The following is a 16,546-nucleotide window of genomic DNA, read 5'->3' on the forward strand; positions in this document are numbered from 1 at the left end:
TTGGCTCCAACAGATAGAGTTAAACTCTCTTGGGAACCAGGTGATAGGACAGTTTGACTTGAATTTCCCTCATGGTATGCCCTTCAGGTATGTTGGATATATGCTTATAGGATTAAGGTACATCCTAATAAAATTCAGCAGCCTACAGTTTTGGAAGTTCTTAATGTGCAGTAGAATGAGTTACATTAGGGTAAATCTCCCAAAATGTAAGACAATTTTTGTGCCTTAAACTCCCAGTTTCTAAGAAATAAGCAACTCATTTGTGAACATCTTTGAATTTTAGAGGAAACACAAACACTACTGAATATACTGTGCTGATCCTTTTACTAAGTGGTCTACACATATACACATGTAAGTGCATCTCAGAGCAGAAGAGGGATCTCCAGTGAGAAACAAGAGGAGGACTTCACTCACATTCAAAAGCCATCATTTCATGTGATCTTAGAAAAGTATCTTAATGCACCCTGCTATGGTTTCCTAGCTGGAAAATTTTAAATAAAAACAAGATCACTTTATAAGGCTTTTAGCAGAGTTAAAAGAAGTAAACCATTAAGATATTTAGATTAGATTCTGAAATCTGTATTTAATAAATGTCACTTATTAATCCCTTTACTCGTATTATCATTACTGTAATTATTTTTGTTACTATGTAACCAAGTAGAATGGAAACCTGCTTTAGATATGGCTGGATATTTTTATTTCAAATATTTTCTACCAATCTTGACTTGCTCTTTCAACTTTCTAATGCTGTTTTTTACTACAGAAATTCTTCATTTTTATGAATTTACATCATCAATTTTTTTGCTTTTGGTTTCAGGCTTTTTATGAACTGCTTTTTGTGTGTGATGATGTTATTCTAAGTTACTTTATAGGAGCTATTTATTTATCTTACATGTTTAGCTAGATAATCCATCTGGAATTTATTTCTGTGTTTAACATGTGGTTAGGTTAATGATTTATTTTTCCCATGTAGATCTAGTTCAGTACATTGGAAATACCATCTTTCCCCATTATACTATAGTGACAGAGATGGTAGAATGATAGACATAGATTGATGGGTGATAGATAGATAGATAAATGATAGATAAATATAGATTTGTGGTGTGTTTTTTGTTAATTTTTTTTTTGTTACTTCAGTCTTTTTGTCTCTCCATGAGCCAATCTCAGACTTTTTATTTTTTATTTATTTTTTTGAGACTTTTAAAATTACAGTGGTTTTAAAATAAGACTTGATATCCACTGGGGTAAGTTCTCCAAATTTGTTGAAGATGTTCTTGGTTTTACTTATGTCTTTACATGATTCAGTTTATAAATTTCCACAAAGGGCCTGCTACAATTTTGACGGTTTAATTGAATCTATAGATCAATTTAGAGAGAGTTGACATCTTTACAATATTATGTCATCTAATTCCAGGCTATGGTCTATTCCTCTAAGAATTTAGGTCTTCTTTAATTTTTTTTTCAGTAATAATTTTGAGCTTGTAGTTTTCTTGCACATCTATCTTTTCTTTTCATTTCTATTTTATTAAAGCATAACAAATCTAGAGCTCTTAAATCTGAAGTGCACAAGTTGATTATTTTATATGCACATATATGAATGTAGTCATCATTTAGAATGAACTATAGAATATCTTCAGCATGCCAGCAGACACCTTTGTGCTCCTTCCTAGTTGATACCACCCAAAACGTGACCACTAGTCTGATTTATGTGAGCAGAGAACATTGTTTTCGAATTTCATACAAACTGAAGCACACAGGATAGGATATAACCTTTAAGAATGACCTTTTTCAATCAACTTTATATTGGTATTATTCATTCACACTGCTGTGTGTTGCAAAGTTTACTACTTCTTATTATTGTGTTGCATTTAATGTTGTTTATATACTTTTTAACTGTTCTATTAATGCATACTATTATAAGTAATGCTGCTGTAAACATTATTTGCCTTTCAGTGAACATAAGCACTTTTCACTCTTAGGTATAACCCAAAAATTGCTGGGGCCGTATTATCTATCTATCATCTATCTATCTATCTATCTATCTATCTATCTACCATCTATCTGGTACTGCCTACTATAAGTGTGTATATATAGTTGGTATGTGCCCATTTACACTCCCACCAGCAATATATGAACTTAGTTATTATGGTGAATGGGTAGTGAAGTATCTGTTAAAGTATTTTGCTCATTTTATATTTTACTTGTTTTATATTGAATTATTAATATTGTTCATAATCATTTGTCAAAGTTCTTTAAATGATTTAGATTTGAGTACTTTGCTGAATGTTTTATGGTAAATATCTTCTCCCTGTATGTGTCTTGCCTTTTTCATTCTCATATCATTGTACTTTGCTAAATAGAGGTTCTTGATTTTGATAAAGTCAAATTTATCTTCTTGTTTTCATAGTTTGTGCGTTTGTGTGTGTGTGTGTGTGTGTGTGTGTGTGTGTGTGTGTGTCTTGTCTGAGAAATCTTCCTGCTCTAAAGTCATAAAGATACTTACCAGTGTTTTCTTCTAAAAATCTTACTGTTTTGTAACCTTTTACTTTCAGGTCAATGACCCATTCCAAATGAATTTTTGTGTTGGGTGTGAGGTAGGCAAGATGTATTTTTTATTACATACAGTTAAACAGTTGATACAGCATTATTTATTGAAATGGCTATCATTTTCTCCCACTTAATTCCACTTATTTTTTTTTTGCTATTGTTGTAAATCATGTGGCTGATTTATGGGTTGTTTATGTTTTTCTATTCTAATGTCCTGCTGTTTTCCTTATTCCAGTAACCACACTTAATTAATGTTTTATAATAGTTACTGCTATATAGTAGTGTAAATCCTCCAACTTTGTTATGTGGTTGTTATTTAATCAAGAATGCTCTGGCTTTTTCATTCTTCCTATTTTATATAAATTTTATTTTTTTAATATCAAGTTTATTGTCAGATTGGTTTCCATACAACACCCAGTGTTCATCCCAACAGGTGCCCTCCTCAATACCCATCACCCACCCTCCTCTCCCTCCCACCCCCCATCTACCCTCAGATTGTTCTCAGTTTTTAAGAGTCTCTTATCTTTGGCTCACTCCCTCTCTATCCTCTTTTCCCCGCCCCCCCCCCCCCCGCCATGGACTTCTGTTAAATTTCTCAGGATCCACATAAGAGTGAAAACATATGGTATCTGTTTTTCTCTGTATGACTTATTACATTTAACAAAATACTCTACAATTCCATCCATGTTGCTAAAAATAGCCAGATTTCATTCTTTCTCATTGCCACGTAGTATTCTGTTGTGTATATAAACCACAATTTCTTTATCCATTCATCAGTGATGGACATTTAGGCTATTCCCATAATTTGGCTATTGTTGAGAGTGCTGCTATAAACTTTGGGGTACAAGTGCCCCTATGCATCAGCACTCCTGTATCCCTTGGGTAAATTCCTAGCAGTGTTATTGCTGGGTCATAGGGTAGGTCTATTTTTAATTTTTTGAGGAACCTCCACACTGTTTTCCAGAGTGGCTGCACCAGTTTGCATTCCCACCAACAGTGCAAGAGGGCTCCCATTTCTCCACATCCTCTCCAGCACCTATAGTCTCCTGATTTGTTCATTTTAGCCACTCTGGCGTGAGATGATATCTGAGTGTGGTTTTGATTTGTATTTCCCTGATGAGGAGTGACGTTGAGCATCTTTTCATGTGCCTGTTGGCCATCCGGATGTCTTCTTTAGAGAAGTGTCTATTCATGTTTTCTGCCCATTTCTTCATGGGATTATTTGTTTTTCAAGTGTGGACTTTGGTGAGCTCTTTATAGATTTTGGATACTAGCCCTTTGTCCGATATGTCATTTGCAAATATCTTTTCCCATTCCGTTGGTTGCCTTTTAGTTTTGTTGGTTGTTTCCTTTGCTGTGCAGAAGATTTTTATCTTCATGAGGCTCCAATAGTTCATTTTTGCTTTTAATTCCCTTGCCTTTGGGGATGTGTCAAGTAAGAAATTGCTGTGGCTGAGGTCAGAGAAGTTTCTTCCTGCTTTCTCCTCTAGGGTTTTGATGGTTTCCTGTCTCGCATTCAGGTCCTTTATCCATTTTGAGTTTATTTTTGTGAATGGTGTAAGAAAGTGGTCTAGTTTCATTCTTCTGCATGTTGCTGTCCAGTTCTCCCAGCACCATGTGTTAAAGAGACTGTCATTTTTCCATTGGATATTCTTCCCTGCTTTGTCAAAGATTAGTTGGCCATACTTTTGTGGGTCTAGTTCTGGGGTTTCTATTCTATTCCATTGGTCTATGTATCTGTTTTTGTGCCAATACCATGCTGTCTTGATGATTACAGCTTTGTAGTAGAGGCTAAAGTCTGGGACTGTGATGCCTCCTGCTTTGGTCTTCTTCTTCAAAATTACTTTGGCTATTCGGGGCCTTTTGTGGTTCCATATGAATCTTAGGATTGCTTGTTCTAGCTTCGAGAGGAATGGTGGTGCAATTTTGATTGGGATTGCATTGAATGTGTAGATAGCTTTGGGTAGGATTGACATTTAACAATATTTATTCTTCCAATCCATGAGCACGGAATGTTTTTCCATTTCTTTATATCTTCTTCAATTTCCTTCATAAGCTTTCTATAGTTTTCAGCATACAGATCTTTTACATCTTTGGTTAGGTTTATTGCTAGGTATTTTATGCTTCTTGGTGCAATTGTGAAAGGGATCGGTTTCTTTTTTTGTCTTTCTGTTGCTTCACTATTAGTGTATAAGAATGCAACTGATTTCTGTACATTGATTTTGTATCCTGCGACTTTGCTGAATTCATGTATCAGTTCTAGCAGACTTTTCGTGGAGTCTATCAGATTTTCCATGTATAATATCATGTCATCTGCAAAAAGTGAAAGCTTGACTTCATCTTTGCCAATTTTGATGCCTTTGATTTCCTTTTGTTGCCTAACTGCTGATGCTAGAACTTCCAACACTATGTTAAATAACAGTGGTGAGAGTGGACATCCCTGACATGTTCCTGATCTCAGGGAAAAAGCTCTCAGTTTTTCCCCATTGAGGATGATGTTAGCTGTGGGCTTTTCATAAATGGCTTTTATGATGTTGAAGTATGTTTCTTCTATCCTGACTTTCTCGAGGGTTTTTATCCAGAAAGGATGCTGAATTTTGTCAAATGCTTTTTCTGCATTGATTGACAGGATCATATGGTTCTTATCTTTGCTTTTATTAATGTGATGTTTCACATTGATTGATTTGCGAATGTTGAACCAGCCCTGCAGCCCAGGAATGAATACCACTTGATCATGGTGAATAATTCTTTTCATATGCTGTTGAATTGGATTTGTTAGTATTTTATTGAGAATTTTTGCATCCATATTCATCAGGGATATTGGCCTGTAGTTCTCTTTTTTTACTGGGTCTCTTTCTGGTTTGGAAATCAAAGTAATGCTGGCTTCATAGAATGAGTCTGGAAGGTTTCTTTCCCTTTCTATTTTTTGGAATAGCTTGAGAAGGATATGTATTATTTCTGCTTTGAATGATTTGTTGGGAGATTTTTGAAAACTGATTCCATTTATTCACTGATTATGGGTCTGTTCAAGATTTCTATTTCTTTCTGTTTGAGGTGTTTGGGAATTTGTCCATTTCTTCCAGGTTGTCCAGTTTGTTGGCATATAATTTTCATAGTATTCCCAGATAATTGCTTGTATTTCTGAGGGATTGGTTGTAATAATTCCATTTTCATTCAGGATTTTATCTATTTGAGTCTTCTCCCTTTTCTTTTTGAGAAGCCTAGCTAGACCTTCATCAATTTTGTTTATTTTTTTTCAAAAAAACAACTCTTGGTTTCATTGATCTGCTCTACAGTTTTTTTGGATTCTATATTGCGTATTTCTGCTCTGATTTTTATTATTTCTCTTCTTCTGCTGGGTTTTGGGTGTCTTTGCTGTTCTGCTTCTATTTCCTTTAGGTGTGCTGTTAGATTTTGTATTTGGGATTTTTCTTGTTTCTTGAGATAGGCCTGGATTGCAATGTATTTTCCTCTCAGGACTGCCTTTGCAGCATCCCAGAGCATTTGGATTGTTGTATTTTTGTTTTCATTTGTTTCCATATATTTCTCAATTTCTTCTCTAATTGCCTGGTTGACCCATTCATTCTTTGGTAGGGTGTTCTTTTTTTTTTTTTCAACGTTTTTTTTTTTTTTTTTTTTTTTATTTATTTTTGGGACAGAGAGAGACAGAGCATGAACGGGGGAGGGGCAGTGAGAGAGGGAGACACAGAATCGGAAACAGGCTCCAGGCTCCGAGCCATCAGCCCAGAGCCTGACGCGGGGCTCGAACTCACGGACCGCGAGATCGTGACCTGGCTGAAGTCGGACGCTTAGGTAGGGTGTTCTTTAACCTCCATGCTTTTGGAGGTTTTCCAGACTTTTTCCTGTGGTTGATTTCAAGCTTCATAGCATTGTGGTCCGAAAGTATGCATGGTATGATCTCAATTCCTTTATACTAAGGGCTGTTTTGTGACCCAGTATGTGATCAATCTTGGAGAATGTTCCATGTGCACTCAAGAAGAAAGTATATTCTGTTGTTTTGGAATGCAGAGTTCTAAATATATCTGTCAAGTCCATCTGATCCAATGTATCATTCAGGGCCCTTGTTTCTTTATTGACCATGTGTCTAGATGATCTATCTATTGTTGTAAGTGGAGTATTAAAGTCCCCTGCAATTACCACATTCTTATTAATAAGGTTGCTTATGTTTGTGATTAATTGTTGTATATATTTGGGGGCTTCCATATTTGGTGCATAGACATTTATAATTGTTAGCTCTTCCTGATGGATAGACCCTGTAATTATTATATAATGCCCTTCTTCATCTCTTGTTACAGCCTTTAATTTAAAGTCTAGCTTGTCTGATATAAGTATGGCTACTCCAGCTTTCTTTTGACTTCCAGTAGCATGATGGATAGTTCTCCATCCCCTCACTTTCAATCTAAAGGTGTCCTCAGGTCTAAAATGAGTCTCTTGTAGAGAGTAAATAGATGGGTCTTGTTTTTTTTATCCATTCTGATATGCTATGTCTTTTGGTTGGAGCATTTAGTCCATTTACATTCAGTGTTATTATAGAAAGATATGGGTTTAGAGTCACCGTGATGTCTGTAGGTTTCATGCTTGTAGTGATGTCTCTGGTACTTTTCTCACAGGATCCCCCTTAGGATCTCTTGTAGGGCTGGTTTAGTGGTGACAAATTCCTTCATTTTTTGTTTGTTTGGGAAGACCTTTATCTCTCCTATTCTAAATGACAGACTTGCTGGATAAAGGATTCTTGGCTGCATATTTTTTCTGTTTATTACATTGAAGATTTCCTGCCATTCTTTTCTGGCCTGCCAAGTTTCAGTAGATAGATCTGTCATTAATCTTATTGGTCTCCCTTTATATGTTAGAGCATGTTTATCCCTTGCTGCTTTCGGAATTTTCTCTTTATGCTTGTATTTTGCCAGTTTCACTATGATATGTCATGCAAAAGATCGATTCAAGTTACGTCTGAAGGGAGTTCTCTGTGCCTCTTGGATTTCCATACTTTTTCCTTCCCCAGATCAGGGAAGTTCTCAGCTATGATTTCTTCAAGTACACCTTCAACACCTTTCCCTCTCTCTTCCTCCTCTGGAATCCCAATTATGCGTATATTACCTTTAATTGTGTCACTTAGTTCTCTAATTCTCCCCTCATACTCCTGGATTCTTTTTTATCTCTCTTTTTCTCAGCTTCCTCTTTTTCCATAATTTTGTCTTCTAATTCTCCTATTCTCTCCTCTGCCTCTTCAATCCGAGCTGTGGTCACCTCCCTTTTATTTTGCAGCTCATTTATAGCATTTTTTAGAAACTCCTGAGTGTTTCTTAGTCCCTTGGTCTCTGTAGTAATAGATTCTCTGCTGTCCTCTATACTTTTTTCAAGTCCAGCGATTAATTTTATGACTATTATTTTAAATTCATTTTCTGTTACATTGCTTAAATCGTTTTTGATCAGTTCGTTAGCTGTCACTACTTCCTGGAGTTTCATTTGAGGAGAATTCTTCCATTTCGTCATTTTGCATAGTCCCTGGAGTGGCGCGGAACTGCAGGGCTCTTCCCCTGTGCTGTCTGGAGTAACTTGCGTTGGTGGGCAGGGCCGAAGTCCGACCTGATGTCTGCCCCCAGCCCACCGCTGGGGCCACAGTCAGACTGGTGTGTACCTTATCTTCCTCTTTCCCAGAGGCAGGACTCACTGTGGAGCAGTGTGGCCCCTGTCTGGGCTACTTGCACACTGCCAGGCTTGTGGTGCTGCTTTGATGGGATCTGGTGTATTAGCCAGGGTGGATCCGCAAGGTGCATAGGGGCAGGAAGGGTAGACTCAGCTCGCTTTGCCTTCGGTGGTCTGCTTTGGGAAGGGCCCTATGGCACCAGGAGGGAGGCAGACCCATCAGAGGGATGGATCCACAGCAGCACAGCATTGGGTGTTTGTGCAGTGCAAGCAAGTTCCTTGATGGGAACTGGTTCCCTTAGGGATTTCGGCTGGGGATGGGTGAGGGAGATGGCTCTGGCCAGCACCTTTGTTCCCCGCCAAGCTGAGCTCTGTCCTCTGGGGCTCAACAACTCTCCCTTCCGTTGTCCTCTAGCCCTCCCGCTCTAGAGGCAGAGCTGTTGACTTACAACATTCCAGATGTTAAGTCCCACTGGCTGTCAGAACACACTCCATCTGGCCCCTCTGCTTTTGCAAGCCAGACTCAGGGGCTCTGCCTTGCTGGGTGGGCTGGCTGCCCCTCCACTGCCCATCTCCTTCCGCCAGTCTGTGTAGCACACACTGCCTCTCTGCCCTTCCTACCCTCTTCTGTGGGCCTCTCGTCTATGCTTGGCTCTATTCTGCTAGGCTTCTAGCGGTATTCTGGGTTATTTAGGCAGATGTGGGTGGAATCTATGTGGTCAGCAGGACATGGTGAGCCCAGCATCCACCTATACCACCATCTTCACCCCTATTTTACATAAATTTTAGAATCCTGACTGAAAACTATATTTCCCAGTGTTTTCTTCTAAAAATCCTATTGTTTTTTAACCTTTTATTTTCAGGCCAATGAGTCAATCCAAATTAATTTTTGTGTTGGGTGTAAGGTAGGCAAGATGCATTTTTATTGTATTGCACTGAATCTATAGATCAATTTTTGAGGCAAAGGAGATTGACATCTTAGCAGCATTGAATTGTCCAATATATTTAAGAGTATACAGTTCCATTTAGTTAAGTCTTTAATTTTTTTCTCAGTAATGTTTTAATTTTTAGTTAGATTTATTCGTAGGCAATTTCATATTATTGGTACTGTTATAAAAATTATTTTTTATTTTAAGTTACCTCTTAAACGTTGTTTTTTAATCATTTTCTAGTAGTGTAGAAATGAAATTGGCATGTTATTTTGACCTTTATATTAGAAGGCTTGCTAAAATCAAAATCATTTGTAGATTATTTCGGTCTTCTATGTAAACAATCTGAAAATAGTAGATATTTGCCATTTTAATCTTTGCTATTCTTGGCTTTTATTTCTCTTCCTTGTCTTTTAACACAGTATACAACCTCCAGCATGGTATTGAATAAGGGTGGTGGAATGTATGTCTTTGTCTTGCTCCTCACTTCAAGAAGAAACATCCAAAATTTGTCATTATTTATACCACAAACTGTAATTTTCTTCATATATACCCTTAATGATATTTTAAGCTTTCTATTTCTAGTTGCTATGGACTGAATGTTTGTGTTCCACAAGAAGCTGTTTGTTGAAATCCTAATGCCCAATGTGATGGTGTTAGCAAATGGGAAATTTAGAGTGTTCAGATTGTGAGAATGGGGTCCTTATGAATGGAATTAGTGTTATTATGAATGAGACCCCAGAGAGTTACCTAACACCTTCCACTATGTAAAGGCACAGTGAGAAATTGGTAGACAGCAACCCCCCAAAAAAGGGCATTACATCTTTCTGGCAGACTTGTAGCCTCCAGAACTATAGGAAATAAATTTATGTCCTTTGTAAATCACCCAGTCTGTGGTATTTTATCACAGAAGCCAAAGCAGACTAAGATATCCAAGTAGCTACAAATACACCTTTTTTTGGGTATTAAAATCATTCTCCAACAAAAGGAAGCAGAGTCCTTAGAGAAATAACCAATTCTAGAATTAACATAGAAAATATACAAGACAATCATAGAATATCTTATAGTGGCAGAAACTAAATAAATAAGATAAAAAGAAGATCACAATGATGGTGGAATGTCAAAGTGATGCAGGAACCAACCAAAAAAGTTCCCTCTGGTCAAAACTGGAAGAATTTGAGCAATATACATAGTACATATTGGATTATAACCCATAGTATAAAATAAGTGGGATTAGTGTTGTTATATAAGAAATTCTACAGTACTCCATAGCCCTCTCCACCATGTGAAGACACAGCAAAAAGCCAACAGATTGCAACCCAGAAAAGGATCTTCACCAGAACACAAACTGATAATCTCAAACTTCTGGCCTCCAGAACCGTGGGAAATAAATATTTGCTACATATAAATCAGTAATCTGTGGTATTTTGTTATAGCAGCCTGAATGCACTAAGACAGTAGTTTACTTAAGGATTTATTTAATAAACACTTGTTGATTTATGAAATTATATTTTCTTTATCTATTAGATAATTATTTGTATCTTCTTTATTCTGTAAATGTAACGGATAATCTAATTGATTTTTTAAAATGTATACTTGTTTATGTAGTATTTTCTTTTGATTGTTGCTCTGATGAAATTGATGCATCTTTTTCCCTCTGGCTGTTTTCAAGGATTTTTTCTTGTCTTTGATTTTCAGGCGTTTTACCATAATGTGATTTAGTGTTTGTTTTTGTTTGTTAGTTTGTTTTGTTTTGTTTTTAATCTTGCATGGGACTCAGAGTTTCTTGATTTGAAAATTAGTGGGAAAAAAATATCATTTACAATGAATTTGGAAGGCCAGGAGGGGGAGCCCTCTACACCCTACCACTAGTCCACAATTGCAAACCCGACAGGATGAGACTGAGCCTGCAAGTGGATATCACTTTACTCTCTCAGAAGGAAAAAAGTTTTCCCTACCCTGACAACAGCCCAGCCAATGAGAGACTGTGACAACTCAGCCAATAAAAAGCCACCATATTTTGAGCTCTTAATTTACTCCAATGCTGATTTGTTTATATCAGCACTCCCAACTTCCCCTTTTCCTCTGTAAAGGAGCATCCTTCTGTTTCCCACCCCCACCCCCCACTTGCGTATGGTTTTGTCATAACTTGTCCCAGAATGTAATTCTCTGCTATTCCTGAATAAATCCCGCTTTTTTTTTTTTCTGGTAAAATAACTAGCAGTTTTATTTTTAAAAATGCATAGGGATGCCTGGGTGGTTCCGTGGCTAAGCATCTGACTTTAGCTCAGGTCAATCTCCTGGTTGACAGGTTCCAGCCCCTCCTGGGGCTCTGGGCTAACAGCTCAGAGACTGAAGCGTGCTTCATGGATTCTGTCTCCCTCTCTCTCTCTGCCCTTCCCCTGCTCTTACTCTGTCTCTCTCTTTGTCTCTCTCTCTCTGAAAAATAAATAAAACATTAAATTTTTTTCAATGCTTATTATTTATTTATTTTGAGAGAAAGAGTGACCATGTGCACAAGTGGGAGGAGAGGTAGAGAGAGCAGGAGTGAGAGAATCCCACGCAGGCTCCACTCAGAGCCTAGCATGGGGCTGGAGCTGAAATCAAGAGTTGAACCCTTAACCGTCTCCGCCACCCAGACATTCTCTAGCAGTTTTATTTTTAAGGTTAACAATGACTTGATATATTTTATCTATTTTTAGAAAAGTAGTGGCCAGTAGTATTTCATTTATTGCATCTATTATCTCTTTTCTCTCCGTCTATGATTATAACTGTATTGGAGTTTTTTACCCTGCTCCATGTACCTCTGGAAGTTATTTCTGTATTTCTTATTCTTTACTTTCTTTGAGTTTCCATCTAGACATTTTCTACTAACATGTCTATTGCTATTCTCATATGAGTTATTAATGTTAGTAATATTTTTCTTTGTAAGAATTTTCATTTGATGCTTATACAGTTCTCTGTAAAAATTATTCATTGTGCCCTCAGTTTTTGAATATGTTAATTACAAATACTTTAAAGACCATGTTTGATCATTCTAATGTATAACGTAATAACAAGTTAATCTGTTTCCATTATCTCGTTTCTTAGATTTAGTGATTTGGTTCTGTATCCTGATGTACCTTATAATTTTATATTAAGAACTTTAAATGGTGTTTGGAAATTTGTAGAGGCTCTGTGAAATATCATTTTACTCCATATAAGATTTAATGTTCTGTCAGACATATACACCAGGAGAAGGGCAAACCAATTCAACCAAGAGCAAGTAGTTTTGAGTCTGGCTTTCAGTCTGAGGACTGGCCTATTTATGTATTGTCTTTGTTTCTAGGAAATAATAGCATTTTAGAGGCTTCAACCCAAGTTTTAGCATGCTCAGCAAATATCCCTCATCCTTGGTGAACACTGAACTCGATTTTTTTCTCCCCAACACCATGAACTTTGCTCATCAATGCCTAGCTAAACTTTACTTAGACAGTTAGGAATTGACCAGACTGAAAAAGCCACACAGAATGCAGAAATTCCTTGTTTGTGGTTTCTTTTCTTTGGGGTCTTGGCCCATTAAGATCTGACTGAAGAGATGACCCTGAGACAGCCTCAATGCCCACTGCTGAAAATCAACAAATGCCTCAAGAGGAAAACATGGAGGGGAATATCTAACTTCCATCATTATGTTTTCATTCTCCTCAAGATAATAGCTTGTCCTGGATTATCTCCCCAAGATAATCATCATGTCCTGGATAAGTTGGTTGCTCTACAGTGTCTTCAAACAGTTGGTGGCTGTTATTGTGATTGTTTTTAAATAAATAGATAAATAAATAAATGAATAAATAAATAAATAAATAACAGCTTTCTTGGCAGGAAGCTTAGTCTGATGAAACCTACTTAATCATTGCTAAAATTAAAAGTCTGCTTCTGCCATTAACTCTGCATATGTTGTATGAGAGTTATTAAAAAAAGATTTTGATGAGACTAGAATGGAATAGCTACCACATATGTGGATTTGTTTCTGGATGCAGTTGCTTTTGGGGGAGAGGCTTAGTGCACATTTTCCATTTTATGAAGGAAATTTTAATTTAGGTGGGATGTTTTAGAAGAAATGTATGTATGGGTGTTGAACAGCCAAAGGAGTGGAATATTTGGACATTGTAATTTTTTTTAACTTCAAAATGTCTGGGAATTCTTCAAGTGGCAGAAATTCTTGCTGTTTAACTTCAGTGGGTGTCATTACAAGTAGCAAAAATGTCCAGATATGACCTCTATGCTATCTGCTGCTTGTGCCTGAAACATAATCCAACCAACAGATGTTTCTGTCCAATATTTTGGATCTGAAAGTAGTCATGCCAAGCAATGGGGACACTGGATTATTCAAGTGGATCACAGCTGCAGAGCCCATTATATAAAAGGGAAGAGTCCAGTGTCCTACAGCAGCTGGCTTTTTCTGTGGCATGATTTTGACTGTAGTTCTAGCTGATTCCTTTGGTGTATGCCCGTTTTCTTAAATTTACTGGAGATATCATCAATTCTATAAGCTATCCAAAATCCTGATAGAAATTCCCTAGTATAAATAAATTTGGATTTTTTGTTTGTACACAGAAAGTACAGAGTATTAGTAGTGTCAGAGAAAAAGTGTAAAAGGCAAGTTGAAGTAGCATGTTCAATTTGAGGCAGAGAAATGACAATTAAATCTATGGTTTAGAAACATAATATCTAGGGGCGCCTGGGTGGCTCAGTCGGTTGAGCGTCCTGACTTTGGCTCAGGTCATGATCTCACGGTTTGTGAGTTTGAGCCCCGCTTTGGGCTCTGTGCTGACAGCTCGGAGCTCCGAGCCTGGAGCCTGCTTCAGATTCTGTGTCTCCCTCTCTCTCTGCCCCTCCCCAGCTCATGCTCTGTCTCTCTCTTTGTCAAAAATAAATAAACATTAAAAAAAATTTAGAACATAATATTTATTCTTACAAAAATATGTTTAAAAACTTGTTGGCTTGAGGCAATGAGAGAGCGTTAGTTGCCACTCTTGAGGATTTCTCTGTCTCATCTCTATCTCTATCTCTACTCTCTTATCACGACTGGCAATAATACAGTAAAATATTTTGATAATATCAAAATATAATGTCTTAGGAAACAGACTAAAAATGTAATTGATAGAAGATCAATCACTGGATGTAGGAAAAGAAAGGAATAATAGTCAATTATCTAATGAAACTCAAGAGGAGAAACTAGTTTGTGGCAAGAGATAATTTTGAAAAATTAGTTTCATACATGTTGAATTTGAAATAACAAAGAACATCCAGGAAGACATGTTCAATTGACAAAACCAAGGCTAGATCTCACATTTTCAACATATCCTATTCATCTATGTATCTATCCATCTATGTGTGTGTATGTATATGTATATATATGATATATATGTGTATATGTATCATATGGCAGCTACCTACCTATTGATCTATCATCATCATTTATTTTATAAGTTCCTTTTGTTTATATTGGATCCAGCCAAATAATACAAGATAATCTCCCCATCTCCAGATCCTCAATTTGATCACACTTAAAAATTCATATTTGCCATATAAAGTAACATTCACAGACTTCAGGGATTAGAATATGGATATCTTTGAGAGGGCCATTATTATTTAGCCTTATTTTTTGTTGTTTTGTATTCCTCTCATTTTGGTGGATACATCATAAGTAACTTTACTTCAGGGCATATGAGAGGTGGATTTTCTTAGTTTTAGTTTGTTTGTTTGTTTTAATACTCTCTTGACTGATATATTCTCTGGATCTAGAACACTATAGCCAAAATACCAAAATATTTTGCAATTTTTGACATTATTCAAAATTTTTAGCATCAAGTGCTTCCTTTGAACATTCTTAGAATTCAATCTGATTCCTGTTCGGCTATTGGTAATCTTGTTTTCTCTTTGGAATTATTTTTAATAATTTGGATATGCAAAAATCTTCCATGACATGGCAAAGTGCAATCTTTGTTGCATTTACCTTGCCAGATAGTCAGTTCTGGGAAATTTAATTTTTAGCTCTGGAAAATGTTATTTTATTTGTTTGGTAATTTATTTATCTCCATTGTCTCTTTTTCATGAACTTCTAATAGTTAAAAGTCATAATTTATGCATTGATTATTTAATTTTATTTTTATCATTTTCTTTTCTGTATTTTCCTCTGAGTTTTAATTGATTTTTTACTTCAGCAATTAGATTTTGAATTTCTGAAAGGCTTGTATTCTTCACTGATGACCTCTTTTTTCATAACATCATGTTATGACTGTGTCAAATATTTTTCTGAGTTTCTTTGAAGTTATTTACTTCTTTGTTTTTTTTAATTTGAATTATTCTACTGAATTATGGAACATATTAAAATATTTCTGTTCCTTGGGATATCAGTTGTTTGTTACCTCCTTGTTTTTTGTCTTTTTTTTTAGCCTGTTGATTTTCTTCATAAATATTTTGATTCTTGGTTGCTACTTGTATTTAAAAATAAAGGAGTATGTTGATTAATTACTAGGAATCTTGGAGGTTCAGCTGCAGCCCTGCAGAAGTGGGAAGTGAGCTTTAGGGTGCTGTATGGAAGGAAAATGGTGGATTTCTTGCTCCCTAGCTCAAATGCATCCGAATTTTGAGGTATTCTTCTGGAGGTTCAAACTACCCATAACTCCTCAAATAACTCTATTTTTAACTAGAGAATAGCTGAGAAGTTTTGTTGTCATTATTCTTTTATCGGTGTATCATTTTATCTGTGTTTTACCCAAGGGAAAGTCCAGAATGCTGATAACTGTGCAAGTTGAATATACAGAGAAGGTGAGGAAGAAAATAGTGAGGCAAATGTTCTAAGAGATGTTAAGCTACTCTGCATTTTCTGCCCCATTCTTCCTTTCATGCCTTTAGCCTGCCTTCACCAAGCCTATTCTGCATACCTTCTGAGATATGCCTTCCTGTTTTATATGGTTCATTAGTAGGTTCCCATCCTTTTTTTAAAAATGAGATTATAACTAAAATATAACACTTATAAGTTTGTGGTATATGATGTGTTGATTTGATACATTATAGATTGCAATATGATAATCACCATATCATTAGCTAACACCTCTATCAAGTCACATAATTATAATTTCTTTTCTTGTGTGTGGTGAGAACATTTAATACCTAGTCTTTTAGTAACTTTGAAGTATGTAACACAGTTTTGTCTATTATAATCACTATGCTCAGCATTAGTTGTCCAGAAGTTATTTATCTTCTAGTTACAACACCTTCCCATTACATGCCCACTCTTTTCCATTTCCCAGAAATTTCTTGAAAACTCACCAGTGTCCTCCCAATGATGATACCACCACCACTACCCTGACTGCTGTTCCTATCGTGGTCAGGTTTTTTCAACATTTAAACTTCTTTAG

This window comes from Panthera leo, chromosome B3 (assembly GCF_018350215.1).
Source record: "Panthera leo isolate Ple1 chromosome B3, P.leo_Ple1_pat1.1, whole genome shotgun sequence".
In the NCBI taxonomy this organism is placed as follows: domain Eukaryota; kingdom Metazoa; phylum Chordata; class Mammalia; order Carnivora; family Felidae; genus Panthera; species Panthera leo.